At 40.3% G+C, this 15943-nt stretch overlaps 1 protein-coding gene and 1 pseudogene across 1 annotated transcript in view; both read left to right on the top strand.

Annotated features, from left to right (window-relative positions):
• The window catches only part of RGS6 (regulator of G protein signaling 6), a 491338-nt gene that overhangs the window by 76213 nt on the left and 399182 nt on the right, over positions 1–15943 (top strand). The gene's annotated exons all lie outside the window — the stretch shown is intronic.
• LOC102726472 (large ribosomal subunit protein eL34-like) overlaps positions 6808–15943 on the top strand; it is a 74406-nt pseudogene continuing 65270 nt past the window's right edge.

The raw sequence follows: 15943 nt of genomic DNA, 5'->3' as shown, positions 1-15943 counted from the left end.
ATTACATCATTAGTTTTAGATGTAGTGTTCCATGATTCATTGTTTGTGCATAACACCCAGTGCTCCATGCAGAATGTGCCCTCCTCAATACCCACCACCAGGCTAACCCATCCTCCCATCCCCCTCCCCTCTAGAACCCTCAGTTTGTTTTTCAGAGTCCATCGTCTCTCATGGTTCGTCTACCCCTCCGATTTCCCCCGCTTCATTCTTCCCCTCCTGCTACCTTCTTCTTCTTCTTTTTTTTTCTTAACATATATTGCATTATTTGTTTCAGAGGTATAAATCATGAATGAATGTTGAATTTTATCAAATGTGCTTTTAGCATCTGAGAAGATTTGTTTTTCTCTCCTCTTAAACATACTTAATTATATTCTCTTTTAGATTATTCTATTTCCAGTTCTTGGAGCTAGAATTCTCTTGTTTAATGTGCTTCTGTAACTTGTGAGCTTAGTGGGCCTGATTTTTCTGTGGGAATTGTCTGGGTCATGGGTCATGGGAGTTTTTGCTCTAGATTTTCCTTGTCTCTTTTGGCCTAGACCAATTGTTATGTTAATCTCTCAGGTTGGGCATTTTTGGACCATGCAGGTAGCCTAAAATTGTACCCCAGAAACAGAGGTCTGGGGTTTAGATTTTGCAGGGAGCTTTTTGTCCTCCTTTCCTGATGTTAAACAGAGACTTATGAGTGGTCTGAGTTGGGGGGAGAATGCTTTTCAGCCCATTTTCCCCGTGCTTGCAACTCTTTGCGGGGCCTTCCTTAGGGCAGCAGCAAGAATTCTACCTTGGGCAGGCCCTTTGGGCTTTGCTTCTGGTCCCTATGTGCTAGTTGACATCTAAACCATTACTTTTCCTGGATCGATACTTGTTCTACGCCATCTTCTTCCCCATGACTTCCCTTACCGCTGGGGGAAGCTGCCCAGTTGATTCCTCTGCTTACTTCTGCTTTTCTGTTGCTGCTTCATTTCTGGCACCTGTTAATTTCTCCTTCATTATTGCAGGTTTAATTATGCATTTAAAAAGCTGCTATTTCCAGGTGCTTGTAGTAGGAATATGTGAATGTGTCATCTTAGCTTACCATGCTGCTGAAATGAGAGTCTGCTTTCTAAATGCAATTTCAGCAATCAAAAAACAAAAGCAAAGCAAAATCCAAGAAAACAAAAAACAAAAAACAAGTCTCAAAAACTGGATCCCTAAAGGAACTAACTGTGAGCCAGGCAGCATGCAAAGTGCTTTTCTATCAGCTCATATAATTCTTACAAAGTCTTCATAACTCTTTTTAAATGGAAAAGTTAAGTAACCGGCCCAGCAGTCAGCCAGAGGCAGAGCCAAGCAAGGAACTCAGCTTTGTCAGACATTCCTTCCTCTTAAATGGCCTGAACAGTGGTAGCACTGGGTATTAAGTGTGTCCCTTCTCGAAGTGACTGCTGTGAAGGTCAACGCTATTTTCTATCTAATGTTCCTAATATATTGACACAATTGTCTCACCTGGTAATTCTAGAGTAGAATCGTGATTGCATTTGTGAGAATTTGCAATTTCAGGTAGATTTAAATTAATCTGAAAAGCAGGTTTTTTTTAGGGGTTTTCAACAGTTGAAGAAGGAACATGGGTACACTTCCTTTTCAGCATAACAGAGCCTCAGGGAATTAATGGGGACCTGTCATTTCCCGTGTTGGTAAGATTTTGGAGGAATGTATCTTACTCCCAGATCTACTAAGACGTGTTTTAAGGATATGTTGTCATGCCTATGGTTTCTGGAAGGCCACAGAGAGTTGGATTTTTATATCCCCTCTTGGTTTGTTTATTCACATTCTGAAATCAAGGCCTCTATAAAGATGGAGTCTGTGGTCATTATATTTTGTGATTAGGAGATTGCAGATGGCTAACGCTGTAATCTCACTTAATGGTTTGAGGATGGACTCCAGAGCGCTCCACCACCACTCACCCTTGTTCACCATCTAATTTAGCAACATCTAACTTGAATCGAAAGACAGCCCTGGAAATTTTTGCTCAGTGCTTGTAAGAGCATTCTGGAATATTGCAGGTTACCTGATGCTTCCTGAGAGGAGGTGCTTGAGCCGTCATGGCCTCTCTGAGCCCTGATCTGTTATGTAGGAGAGGTTGAGAAGTGGTGGAACTTCCCTTCCACCAGCAGCATTGACCTGTTTCACTGTGAAGTTGTGTTAATGACTTTGCCAAAAATTTTCTCCGTGCATGATAGGCATATTTCCTGGAGGAGCTGATCTTGCAATCCCATATATCTGGAGCAGTCAATTATGAATCTGCTAATTTGCTTGAAGTTTGGTCTCCCAGCTAAGTGAGCTCTTGTGAACTTTGCCAGAATCTGGATTTCCAAATGATTTGACAAGAGAAAAAGGAAAGATTGGGCCAAAGAAGCCATCACAGGTCAATTTTGTATAGTTAGAAATTTGCTCAGCCCAAGCTCCTTGCTTTTCTGTTGCCAGAAAATACCCTTTCTTCCCCTTTCGTAGCTGATAACCTGTCCTCGCCTCCCTTTTCTGTTTTCAGCAGTAGCATGTGGAAAAGCCTCCAGCTACCTGGTCTGCGATGTGGCCTCCCCGGGACACATCTCACCTCTCTTCCCTACCCTAAAAAAGGCCCAGCCTTTCTAATCTATAACCCCAGTGGCTCTATTAATTCTTCTTCCTCTTCCTGGTGGGTAAGTGTGACTTCTCCCAGGTATAGTACTTCCCATCTGTCTTTCCCTTTTTATAATTTTTTTGAGATATTCACCAATAAATGCTAATCTTATTGAATTTGAGTGTGTTTTATATGCCACGCACTCTTGAAAACATGTTAATAACAACAGCTAATCTATACTGAGCATCTACTGTGTGCTAGGCACTGCTTTAGCCACAAGGGATATGGAGCAAAAGAAAACAGAGGCTGTCCCCCTTGGAGCATATGTTTTATTGAGCAGGCAGCCAGACAGTAAAACCCACCAGGAAACAAACATATACTGTGTCAGGTAGTTCCATGTGCTCTGAAGAAGGCGTGGAGAGTGACGATGTGTGTAGGGGCTGGTTGGGGAAAGTTTCTGTGATGGAGGCATATTTGGGAAGGGCAGAGTCTCCAAGGGATGGAAGGAGCAAACCCAGTTTGCTTCAGACCTCTTCCTCCCCAAGTCTTGCCGACTTAGAACCTGTCCCATGTGGAACCCCACTCTCCCCTCCCTGTCTCTGCTGGTGGCACTGCTTTCTCCCAGAGCCCAGGCTCTAGGCCTGAAACTGACCCTTCCCTCCTCTTTCCTTATCTAGATCACCAAGTCTCTTTGACTTTTTTTGAAATATGTGTGGCCGCAAACCCTTCATTTCCACTGCCTTTGTGGGAAGGACACTATTGCTTGGTTGAACACGTTGCCATTCCATTTCAGAATTATGGTAACAGCCTCCTAAGTGATCCCTTTCAGCGGATAGGCTCTGTCTTCCTCCGATCTACTACCACCAATGTGCTGGAACACATAAGCCACCGTTTGAGTGCTGACTCGGTGCCAGACATGGGATCTTCACAAGGACTTGATGATGCTGGCATTATTCCCATTCTGCTGAGGAGGAAACAGACTTTCTCATAGTCAGTCGCTCACTGATCCAGTAAGTGGTAAAACCAGGATTTGAACTCCCATCTGACTAAATCCACAGGCCTTTCCCAGTCTCGAGCCTGGGCTGCCTCTACCTTGCCATTATGTGTGATCAAGACCCCACTTTGATCTCTTACCTCCTTTGCTCAGAATTCTTTCATGTTTCCCAGCATCTGCAGGGGAATGTCCAAATGTTTTGGAATAGTATTCAAAGGCTTTCATAACTGGGCCATACTCCACCCGTCTTCCAGTTTTGCATCTGACTTCCCTCCAGTGACAACCTTTGCTGGGCATACACAAATGTGTTACATAGGTAAATATACCTGGGCTCACAAGGTGAGCATGTTTTCATTCCCTCTGTGTAAACTCACTCTCTCTTCATGCCCCAGCTCAGACTTACCTCCTCTCAACCTGTATCCATCTCTACCTCGAGCCTCCACTCAGTTAGAAGGGGTGTCCTGCCTGTTCTAGGCCAGTCCCAACTTCAGATGCCAGGCCATCCCCCGAGCACCTATAGCTCTCCCAGTCCTGATCACCAACCTACCATCCCCACTGATTTCCTTAGTACTTTTTCACATGTGATCCTAAAATACCGAGAAAACTTATGCATGCAAAATGAGTGTAACTTTTCTAAGTAAGGGCCTCCGGAGATATATACTTATTTCACTGAAGCTTCTCAGAGCTCAAAATACATTTGGAGGAGCTCCCTTTCTAAATTGCCTCCCAGCTACCCAAGAAAGTCAATTTCCTTCTTTAATAGCTACGACTCATTTTTGGACTCATGATGACATGAACCCCGTTCAGTCACCTATCTGAGTCATCAGTAGGGACTCCATTTGAAATTTCACTATTTCCCTAAATCAAATTTATCCTCAAGGGATTAAAACTAGATATTCACTAGAACGTGCCACGGGAAATTCTGAAATAAGAGTTCTGAAAATGTCTGCTTAAAATGTCAGGGGATGAAACTGGGAGAAAGGCAGGACCAGAATGTTCCTTTTATTTCTTAATCCATTGTCTTTCACTTGTCTGTTTCTTAGCAGAAGGACAGGGAGAAAGGGAATCGTGGAGATGAAAAGGGAAACATTCCTAGGCAGGTTGAGTCATGGGAAGCAGTTAAACCATACAAAAAAGAAAATGAACAACATTCCCCTCCAAATCCAAGCCTTCCTCATGGGAGGATTGGGCAAGAAATTTCATTTTGAACATGGAATGAGACCTGTTCCTGGTACAGCTGTAAGGATGGATAATAGAGGCAGGAGGAATGAGGTGGAAAGGACTTGGTGCACTCAAGCAAAGGAGTGCCATTTATTTGCAAGTAATTCTCCTGAGGTGAGGGAGGTTGGGAGGTCAGAGCTTGGTCCAAGTTAGAGCAGGATCTTGATCTCTGCTGTTCTGGCTACATGCACCTGCATTACTCAGCTGCTGTCTTGACCATGCGCTCATTGAAAGCTGCCACTGAATCTTTTTTTTTAATTTGAATTCAATTAGCCATATATAATACATCAATAGTTTCAGATGTAGAGTTCAGCAATTCATCAGTTGCATGTAACACCCAGTGCTCTTCACATCATGTGCCCTCCTTAATGCCCATCACCCAGTTACCCATCCCACCACCCACCTCCCCTCCAGCAACCCTCAGTTTGTTTCCTATAGTTAAGAGTCTCTCATGTTTTTTCTTCCTCTCTGATGACTTCCCATTCAGTTTTTCTCCCTTCCCCTATGATCCTTTGTGTTGTTTCTTATATTCCACATATGAGTGAAACCATATAATTGTCTTTCTCTGATTCACTTACTTTGCTCAGCATAATACCCTTCAATTCCATCCACGTTGAAGTGGTAAGTATTCATTCTTTCTGATGGCTGAGTAATATTCCATTATATATGTACATATATATATATATATATATATATATATATATATACACACATACATATATATACACACACACAGCACATCTTCTTTATCCATTCACCTCTCGATGGACATCTTGGCCCTTTCCACAGTTTGGCTATTGTGGACATTGCTGCTATAAACATTGGGGTGCAGGTGCCCCTTCGGATCACTACATTTGTATCTTTGGGGTAAATACCCAGTAGTGCAATTGCTGGGTCATAGGGTAGCTCTATTTTTAACTTCTTGAGGAACCTCCATACTGTTTTCCAGAGTGGCTGTACCAGCTTGCATTCCCACAACAGTATAAGAGTGTTCCCCTTTCTCTGCATCCCCGCCAACATTTGTTGTTTCCTGACTTGTTAATTCTGACTGGTGTGAGGGGGTATCTAATTGTGGTTTTGATTTGTATTTCCCTGATGCCTAGTGATGTTGAGCATTTTTTCATGTGTCTGTTGGCCATCTGTATGTCTTCTTTGGAGAAATGTCTGTTCGTGTCTTCTGTCCATTTCTTGACTGGATTATTTCTTTTTGGGTGTTGAGTTTGATAAGTTCTTTATAGATCTTGGATACTAGCCCTTTGTCTGCAGTGTCATTTGCAAAAATCTTCTCCCATTCCATGTGTTGCCTTTTTGTTTTGTTGACTGTTTCCTTTGCTGTGCAGAAGCTTTTTATCTTGATGAAGTCCCAAGAGTTCATTTTTGCCTTTGTTTCCCTTGCCTTTGGAGAAGTGTCTCACAAGAAGTTGCTGCGGCCGAGGTCACAGAGTTGTTGACTGTGTTCTCCTCTAGGATTTTGATGGATTCCTGTCTCACATTTAGGTCTTTCATCCATTTTGAGTTTATTTTTGTGTGTGGTGTAAGGAAATGGTCCAGTTTCATTCTTCTGCATGTGGCTGTCCAATTTTCCCAACACCATTTGTTGAAGAGACTGTTTTTTTCCATTGGACATTCTTTCCTGCTTTGTCGAAGACTAGTTGGCCATAGAGTTGAGGGTCCATTTCTGGGCTCTCTATTCTGTTCCATTATCTATGTGTCTGTTTTTATGTCAGTACCATACTGTCTTGATGATGACAGCTTTGTAATAGAGCTTGAAGTCCGGAAAGCCGCCACTGAATCTTATTCTTCTTTGTACATACAGCACTTAGTACTTGTCTGGTGTATAATAAGGACTCAGTAAATATTTTCTGAATGAATAAATAAAAAATAATGAATGAATTGCTAGAAGAAATCCAGAGGCTAATTTTGCCCTGTCGTTTCTGGTAGCAGCCACTAGGTGGTGCCTTCCTGAGAGCAGGAGCGAATGAAGTCTTGACTTTCAATGGATAACCTGAGAGAACCCTTAGGTCTTTCCGAGAACCCTCACTGGAACGCATGCCCTCCAGCAATTCACCATACTTTCTTATTCCTGATGTTGAATGTGCATACAGAATTCAGGTATGTGGCTAGCCCTGGCTTTCTTTACTCGGGTCAATTTCACAGGAGACCCATAAGAATCCTTTAGAAGGTTTTAATTTATGGCTCACCTTTGGGATGTGGAACCAGTTCTACCCCAGGCCTGCACTGAGTCAAGTGGGTTTCCATTGTTCCTGATTATCCCCTGTTCTCCAAAAGAACTCATACTCCTATTGATCCTGTACTTTCTCCGAAACTCTTTTCCAAAGTCACTGATAGCCTTATACTCAACTTTGGCAGCCTGTGGATTGAAGTGTTGGGTAACCCTGCATATTTTAAGCCGCTCCCTGATGAGTACCTGCTCTATGCCTATGACTTATATGTTGAAATTCTCAGAGCAGTTTCATAAGATGGGCATAAATCAGCTCAGTAGGCTTAGGCAGCTTTCCCAGAGTGACACAACTAGTAAGTGGGAGAGAGAAGATTCAAACCCAGGGCCATCTCCCCACAGGCCTTACTGTGGTCTTTATTACATTTCACACAGAGCATGGTTTAATATATCTGTATTAATGAGATCCAGGGACAATAATGCTATAATAAAATTCAGATAATGTGAAACAATGTCTTGTAGAGGGAGTATAGTTCACTATCAGTGTGAGCAGATACACTCTGCTCTTGTCAGTTTTCAGACAGTTACTCAGCCTGAGGCTCCTTTGTGACCATAAACCTAATTAAAGGTAATAGAGATTTTGATTGGTAAGAGCTGGGGACAATACTACTGAGTGAAATGCTGTGTGTATGTGTATGTGTGTGTGAGAGAGAGAGAGAGAGAATGTTAAATCTTATGAAGACCTAGAAAACTATCATTTTTGCTGGGACTGGACTTGGGCAAAGCAACAGCATAGATGGACTTTACCTTGAACCTCAAGGCCTGTAGAGTCCTCTGCCCCAGCAGGTCCAGTTCAGTGTCTGAGTGTCCCTTTAAAACTTATCCTTTGTCTTGCTGTTGTCAGGTTTCTGCTATATGACAAGCTGCAGTGAGTTAGACAGGGTTAGTCAAATAAGTAGATCAGCATAGCGCACTTGCTAAATAGTGTTTCTTTTGGGAAAAGATGATTTAACTCAGTTAATATATCTGCAGGCTTGGGAGATGCTAATGCTGGGAACATCAGGAGGAGTTGGCCTGTGTGAGGGGGGGATGAAGGGAGGTGAAACTCCAGGGGGTAATGAGGGCTGTGGTTGTGGGGGTTGGAGGGGGTATGAGAGGATTTGGGGTCAAGAAGACCTCTTGGAGTCTTTATTTCAGACCTCGCTTTGTCCCTTTCCATAGGGCCAGGCCCGAGCATCCTAGATTTTATGATCTGAAATGTTTTCTTTGAACCTTTCAGAGACCTTCCAAGTAGTAATGTACATGATTCATATTTTTGAACACTTGACATGCTAGAAACTGGGTGTTATTTCCATAATCCTCAGAGACTCTGGGAGGTAGATACTGGTGTTCTTTCCTCCCACTCTTTTTTCAAATAATGAAATGGAGATTCAGGAAGGCAATAAGCTAGGCCAATGGCAGTCCCAAGTTCAAAGCCAGGACTGTATGATTACAAAGCCATGCTCTTCACTTCTACAGTATGCTCTGAAAATGAAGAGGCAAACCTTAAAAGTGCTCATTATCAGTAATCCTGCCAAAAAAAACATTAATTTATTCATTCAACAGTGAATGTGCCAGGTGCTGTAGTAGGTACTGGGGATATCAGATGAATAAAACAGACAAACCTGATCACATGGAGCGTATTTACCTTTACAGAATAATAAAATAAGATTTCCCACAGACTGAGGAGAAGCCTGATTGTTCTGTAGCTATGGTGACAGGTGGCCATCAGAACCAATTTTAAATCTGTTCATGAGGTCAATACCAAATTGTCTTGGGAAACGCTGGTTTTAAAACCAACGTCAGCTCCTCACTTCTGAAAGCCAGCCAACCCGGGATGGATACTCTCCAGAAAACCTGCCTCTGAGTGCCAGCCGATCCACAGTAGCCTCACCTGAGCACCCACCTGATGTTAGCCCACATTTGCCTCTGAACATCTGCCAATCACAGAATTCCATGCTCTCCAAAGCCGTCTATGAGATCAGCCACCTGTTTTGCTTGGGGGTACCTTTTGGCCGACATTGCTTATCTGTATTATAGTGAACAATAAATTCGGTCTTGTGGTTCGATTTCAGATCCTGAGAGGTGTTCTCGTTGTCCTTTGATAAAACAAGCGAGTGTACCATATCAGGTAGTGTCTGGCTGCAGAGAAAACAGCACAGGGAAGAGGTTGGAGCATGACCGGGAGGGAGCTGTTTTAGATGGGAGCTCAGAAGAGCCTCTTTTGTGGCAGAATATTTGTAGAGAGACTGGAATGACCCCAGAAGTGTCCAGACATGTGCAGGTCTAGACCCAGAGCTTCCAGAAAGTGGGAAGAGGCATCGAGGTAGGAGAGGATGCCTGTGCATGTGGGGAAGGAGTAGAAGACGAGGCTGGAGAGGAAATGGGTGGTAGCTGATTCTTCAGGGCTGGGGTGGGGGTGGGGGGTGGGGTTTGGATTAGGTGTACTGGGAAGGCAGAAAACGACCCAGGAATGGACCATGTTCTCTGCTTTAAAAATGATGTGCACATGCTTGTGTATGTATACGTGTGTACACAAGCGTACATGCAAATACATTTTGAAGTCGGGTTCAAGGATCCTTTCGGTCTCTAACAGTGTTTATTTTGCCACTGATCATGTGAGTCTGTGTGCCCTCCACAGCATGCTGCTGAATCTGCCTACCCTCCCCAACGGGGAGTCCCATAAACAAGGTGCTTTTACTACCACAAATGTCGCCCAGTGACAGGCAATCAGTGATGTTAAAAATTGTGGGTCTGAGAGGTTGTTTACTTCATTAGAAAGCTGCCGTATTGTCTCAGGTACTGGGGTTACATAGGGTTCCAAGATACTATGAAACCTGCCCAAGAATTGGGGTTGGTCTACTCCTAAATATATTAGCCCATTGTTTTCCTTAGTCATCACATGAAGCTCAATGTCTGTATTTTGCCTTCATGATTTATCCTGCTCACTGTTCTGACAGAAGGAGATAGAGACCAATCAAAGACTGAAATATGGTCCATTTTTATTTTTTATACACAGTTAGTTGTTTCTTCGGCAGGTTTACTTGACCATCTTCTGCTGGGCATGTCTTTGTTAGTTAATTCATGAAACATGATTGAAACTGCTTTAGGATATGAATCCCATACGTGCTTGTTCTAGTTCCGGGGATTGATGCTGCACCGGGTGACTGCATGTTTGTGCTGCTGGCTCTTGCTGACGTTGACATTGGATTTACACTGTGCAATGACAAGGCCGGTCTCGCAGCTTTGTGTGGGTTGGTAGGTTATTCTCTGATTCCTGGCGGTTTTGCTCTTACAAAAGCATTAACTCAAATTTGGCTGGAAATTGTTCTCCTTTTCATCAGTCACAACTGCTGAACCTATCCCTTCAGCCACACCTCCAAACTACCTTGGACACTTGGGTATGTGTTTTGCTTTTTCATATTTGCATTGCAGCCTTGTCCGTGGACACTCCCTCCCCAGATTGGCAGTTGTTTGCTGAATTCCTGAGTACCAATTACATTGAATGGCAGGAAATAAAAAGACAAGCAAGGAACTAGTAGATGCTCCGAGGGTAGGCCTGTATCATTCTCCTTTCTTAGCTAATACCGCTTATTGTTATTTCTGAAAGGAGAATTTATTTAAACATATTAAATGCTGTGGATAGTGACTTAGTATAGACAATACTAGTATTGTTGTTATTGTTTTAATTAGCACAGAGAGATCCCATTCTGAGGTTGTGTCTGTGCTCCATTGTAATGTGTCTATAACGGGTCCAGATGTCTTAGGGGATTCAATGCAGGTAGCTGAAGTATCTAGAGAAGGCTTAGTGCTTGTTTGGTTTTGTGGCTCTGGTGAAATTCTCAGAAGATAGAGTTGAAAAATAAGCATGGGTTGACTCTTTTCTTTGTTACTTTTGGTTGTCTAGTGAATCAAAAAACTGTGGAGTCTTCTTGAAGTCTTTCTGACAGTTCCTCATCTGTAGGTCCAGTTGTAATTGAAATATGACCTAAATGGTTGGCATCATGAAACACAGAATCCCTGTGACCCATTAGCTGGTTTCTGGCATAATATGGGCTCTTATTATTTGGGTTCCAATGATAAGTTAGGCAGGGTTATATTTTATTAATAATCTCCTATCATTGGGAATAGTCGACAGTGGATGGATAGCGTACTGGATGTGGACATTGATTGTAAGTCACAGTGCCACCTGTAGCAGGATCCAGTGTCTCATGATCCCCCTTGCAGTGACTGCTAGCTGGGTCTCTGTTACGGAGGCCTCTGGTTTCAAATGCAGCAGCAACTGCATAATCCCTGTCAGCCAAAGACTGCAAGTCTTGCTGGAAGTTGTCTAACAGTGGCCTTGATGATTGTTGACATACATTTATCTTGTCACTTGGCCATGTAAGGAAATTAGAACCATCACTGTATTTTTATGCATCAAGCTGTGCATCCTCTGAATGTGATTCAAGCCCTGGGCTTCTTGGTCATAGAGGTATTGAGACCACCTGATACTCAATGATATGGACTACTGTGAAAGTTCCCAAGGCTTATTCTGGGTTCTAAAGTTGTATCCTTACAGAGAGGCTCTTCATTGGCATAGTCTGCATCCAGCACCCAAATATTTCAGTCATTACATTATATATAAATGGACTAAATGTTGAAATGAAAAAAACAAAGACTATCAGATGGATTTTAAAAACTTTCAGGGGACATATTCAGAAGATAAGGAAATAAAAGTTTAAAAAATAGAAAGGTGACAAGATATGTCATGCAAATACCAAAGGAAAGCAGATATCACTTGATAGCATTGTTGATCATATCATGGATGTGGTTGACTATGGTCTGGGTTTATACTTTATGTCATATGTTTTCATAATCAGTGTTTCTTATAGTTAGGAAAAAATTATCAAATTTTTGACTACTAGAAAATATTTCATAATTGTGGCTGATTTCTTTCTTTCTTTTTTCTTTCTTTCTTCCCTTTCCTTCCCTTCCCTTCCCTTCCCTTTTCCTTTCCCTTTCCCTTTCCCTTTCCTTTTCCTTTCCATAAAAATGTAGGCTTTTTGCTGCCTCTGAAGGGGCCTTTCAACCATGGTGCTAACTACTATGTATCATTGTGTAAGATAAGTGGACCATAAATACTTTAAGTCATTCTAAGTTAATTGGAAATATCTTGTGTTAGCAATATCATTATCATCATGGTAAAAGGGGTGGGGAGATTGCAGTAGAAATCAAGTTCCCTGGGGAATATGCTCTACAGCTAAAAGTAAAGTAATTTTTTCCTGCCCAGTGACTTAGCTTATTTCTCAGTAAAACAGATCAATGATGTTCTTTAAGTAAAGCAATATTTAATTGGATTGATTTGTACCTGATACAGATTCAGAGGCCTGAATAGAACTAGATATTGAACTGGGAATCTGGAAAGGAGAAGAAATTAGAACTTTAGCAACAAAAACTTTCTAGTGTTTGAGCTTAGTTAATACAAGATATAAGACACACTATGTTAGGTTGCAAGCTTGTGGATAATCATAAATATATAAATAGATTAAAACATTGGCCAAGTAGCTCCCATTTTTGAGGGGAGCATGTTTATATGAAAGGATAATCCCTTCTTTCTGGAAAACTTTTCATTTGCAAATATTAAATGATAGAGTTCCCTTCTAAACTTTTTTATTGTGACCTCTATGCTTGATAAGAATTGTTATTCTACCCATTAAAGGTAATCTATGAATGCATGCGATAAAGAGGTAGGAAAAATTCCCCACATAGTCCTCAAAAGACAATCATTATCAGTATTTGGGTGTGTGTACTTTTATTCTTTTTCTAGGAATAGGATGTCTATAAAAGTAGAGGTACACTTATAGAGTATACAATTTTTATTGTATTCTTTTATATTATTTAATGTAATTAGAATTTTTTTCCATGGAGTAGACACTATATCAGTCTAAATACTGTGGTAATATAACTCCTCAAATTTTAGTGACTTCACACAATAAAGGTTGTTTTTTTGCTCATGTTACATGTCTAATGTAGATTGACAGAGAAACTGCTCACTCTAATTCAGGGATCCATGCTGACACTGATGGAGGCTTCATTTAGACACAAACATTCACAGTCATCAAAGCAGAAAAAAAATATGGCCACACGGCACTGGCTTTTAAAGTCTTCCTAGAAGGGAAACATCATTTGCTTACATTTCTTTGATCAAAGCAAATCACATGGCCAAGCTAACTTCAAAGAAGGTGGGCAAGTGCAGTCCTACTATGTGTCCAGAAGGAAGAAAATTGGAATATTTGGGAAGAGTTCTAATGATTACCCCAGATGACCACTGAAAATATTTTTTTAAACAATTGGGATAATTTCCCAATGAATGTCTATGCTGTAGTTTACAGAGTTAGCTCTTCTGTTTATGTTTCCAATTAATACTTTATTAGTAATGCTGAAATGACCATTTTGGTTATGGTCACCATGCCCCCACCCTGCCCCTTCTTTTGGACACCTCACTAATTCTTATAAATTATAGACTAGATTAAGTTCCCCTCTATATATTTTGTAGCATTTAATTTCTGCCACCACACTCTAAGTTTCATATAGAGACCACACCTCTCTTTTTCAGAGCTGTGTCGTCTAAATGGAACATCATAAATGCTAAGTATACACTGATGAAGGAATGACAAATTATAAGAGGATGGTAAAGCTATTATTAAGGCTTTTTCTATGTATTGCCAAATTACTTTCCCAAAGATCAATTCACTACCTGTTGCTATCAGTGGTTATTTTTCTTCTTTGTTAAATGGAAAGGCAGAATAAATAGCATTTTTCAGCATTTTAAGTGGCATGTCTTTGATTAATATTAAGATTAGGTATTTTTCATACATTTAAAAAATTATGGTAAAAAACATAAAATTTACCATCTTAATGATTTTAAAGTATACTGTACAATAGTGTTAACTATGCACACATTATTATGCTACAGATCTCTAGAACTTTTTCATTTCAAAAAATTAAAACTCTATACTCATTGAACCCTATTCCCCTCCCCCAAGCCCCTGACAACTCCCATTCTGTTTTGTTTTTAAGAGTTTGACTACTTTTCATACCTAATATAAGCAGAATTATTCATCTTATTGTGATTGGCATATTTCACATAGCATAATGTCCTCAAGACTCATCCATATTGTAGCATATGACAGTTTTATCTTCTTAAGGCTGAATACTATTCCATTGTTTATGTAGATCACATTTTATTTATCCATTTATCCACTGATATACTTTTTTTTTTTTCTTTTACCTCTCATCTATTGTGAATGATTTGTAATGAACATGGGTGTGTAGATTATCTTCAAGATCTTTTGGATATATTTCCAAAATATATGGAAGTGTGATTGCTAGATCATATGGTAATTCTATTTCTAAGTTTTTGAGGAACCTCCATACTGTTTTCCAAAGCAGCTGTACCATTTTACATTCCCACTAACAGTGGGCAAGAGTTCACTTTTCTCCACATCTTCGCCAGTGCTTCTTCTTCCCTTCCTCTGTCTCCCTCTCTCTTTTTCTCTCTCTCTTCCTTCCTCTCTCTCTCTCACTCTCTGATAGCTGCCATCCTACTGGGCATGAGGTACTATCGTGATTTGATTTGCATTTCCCTGTTATTAGTGATGCTGAGGATCTTTTCATGTTTGTTGGCCATTTTGTATATTTTCTTTGGAGAAATGTCTGTTCAAGTTCCTTGCCCATTTTTAATTAAGTTTGTTTCTTTATTGTTAAGTTTTAGGAATTCTTTATGTATTGTGGATATTAACCTCTTATCAGATACATAGTTTGCTATTTTCTCCCATTTGGTAGGTTGCCTTTTGACTCTGTTGATTGTTTTCTTTGCTGCACAGTTTTTCAGTTTGATATAAGTTTGGTGTTATATCCAAGAAAGCATTGCCAAATCCAATGTCATGAGGCTTTCCCCTATATTTTCTTCTTGGATTTTTATCGTTTCAGGCTTTACATTTAGATCTTTAATCCACTATGAGTTAATTATTGTATATGGTATAAGATAAGGGTCCAACTTCATTCTTTTGTATGTGGATATCCAGTTTTTCCCAGTACCATGTGTTGAAGAGACTATTCTTTCCCCTTTGTGTAGTCATGGAACCCTTGTTTAAAATCATTTGACTATGTACCTGAGGGTTTGTTTCTGGCCTCTCAATTCTGTTATATTGGTCTATAGGTCTGTCTTTATGCAGTATCATATTGTTTTGATTGTTGTAGCTTTGTAATATGCTTTGAAATCAGGATGTATTAGGCCTCCAGCTTTGTGTTTCTTAAGATTTTTTTGGCTATTTCAGGTCCTTTGTAATTCCATCTGAATTTTAAGATTTTTTTTACATCTGCAAAAATTGCCATTGGGATAGGGATCCCTGTGAATCTACAGATTTGGTTAGTATAGACATTTCAGTAATATTAAGTCTTCCAATCCATGAACATGAGATGTCTTCTTATTTGCATTGTCTTTAATTTGTTTCAGCAATGTTTTATAGATTTCAATGTGTAAGTTTTCTGCCTTCTTTGTTAAGTTTATTCTTAAGTATTTTATTGTTTTCTATGCTATTGTAAATGGGATTGTTTTTTTAATTTCATTTTCAGATTGTTAGTATATAGAAACACAACTAATTTTTGCATGTTGATTTTTGTATTCTGCAACTTTGCTTAATTTGTTAATTGGAACAGGTTTTTTTTCCATGGAATTTATAGTTTTCTGTATCGTGACATCTGTAAAGAGAGATCATTTTACTTTTTCCTTACAATTTGGTGTCATTTCTTTTTCTTGCCTAATTGCTCTGGCTAAGACTTCCAGTAATGTATTAAATAGAAGTTGTGAGAGTGGGCATCCTTGACTTGTACTTAGAGGAAAAGCTTTTACTTTTTCACTACTGAATAT

The sequence above is a fragment of the Leptonychotes weddellii genome, chromosome 9 (assembly GCF_054177405.1).
Source record: "Leptonychotes weddellii isolate Sample4059 chromosome 9, ASM5417740v2, whole genome shotgun sequence".
Classification (NCBI taxonomy): domain Eukaryota; kingdom Metazoa; phylum Chordata; class Mammalia; order Carnivora; family Phocidae; genus Leptonychotes; species Leptonychotes weddellii.
Note: the sequence above shows the minus strand (reverse complement) of the source record. Positions and strands in the feature narration are given on the sequence as shown.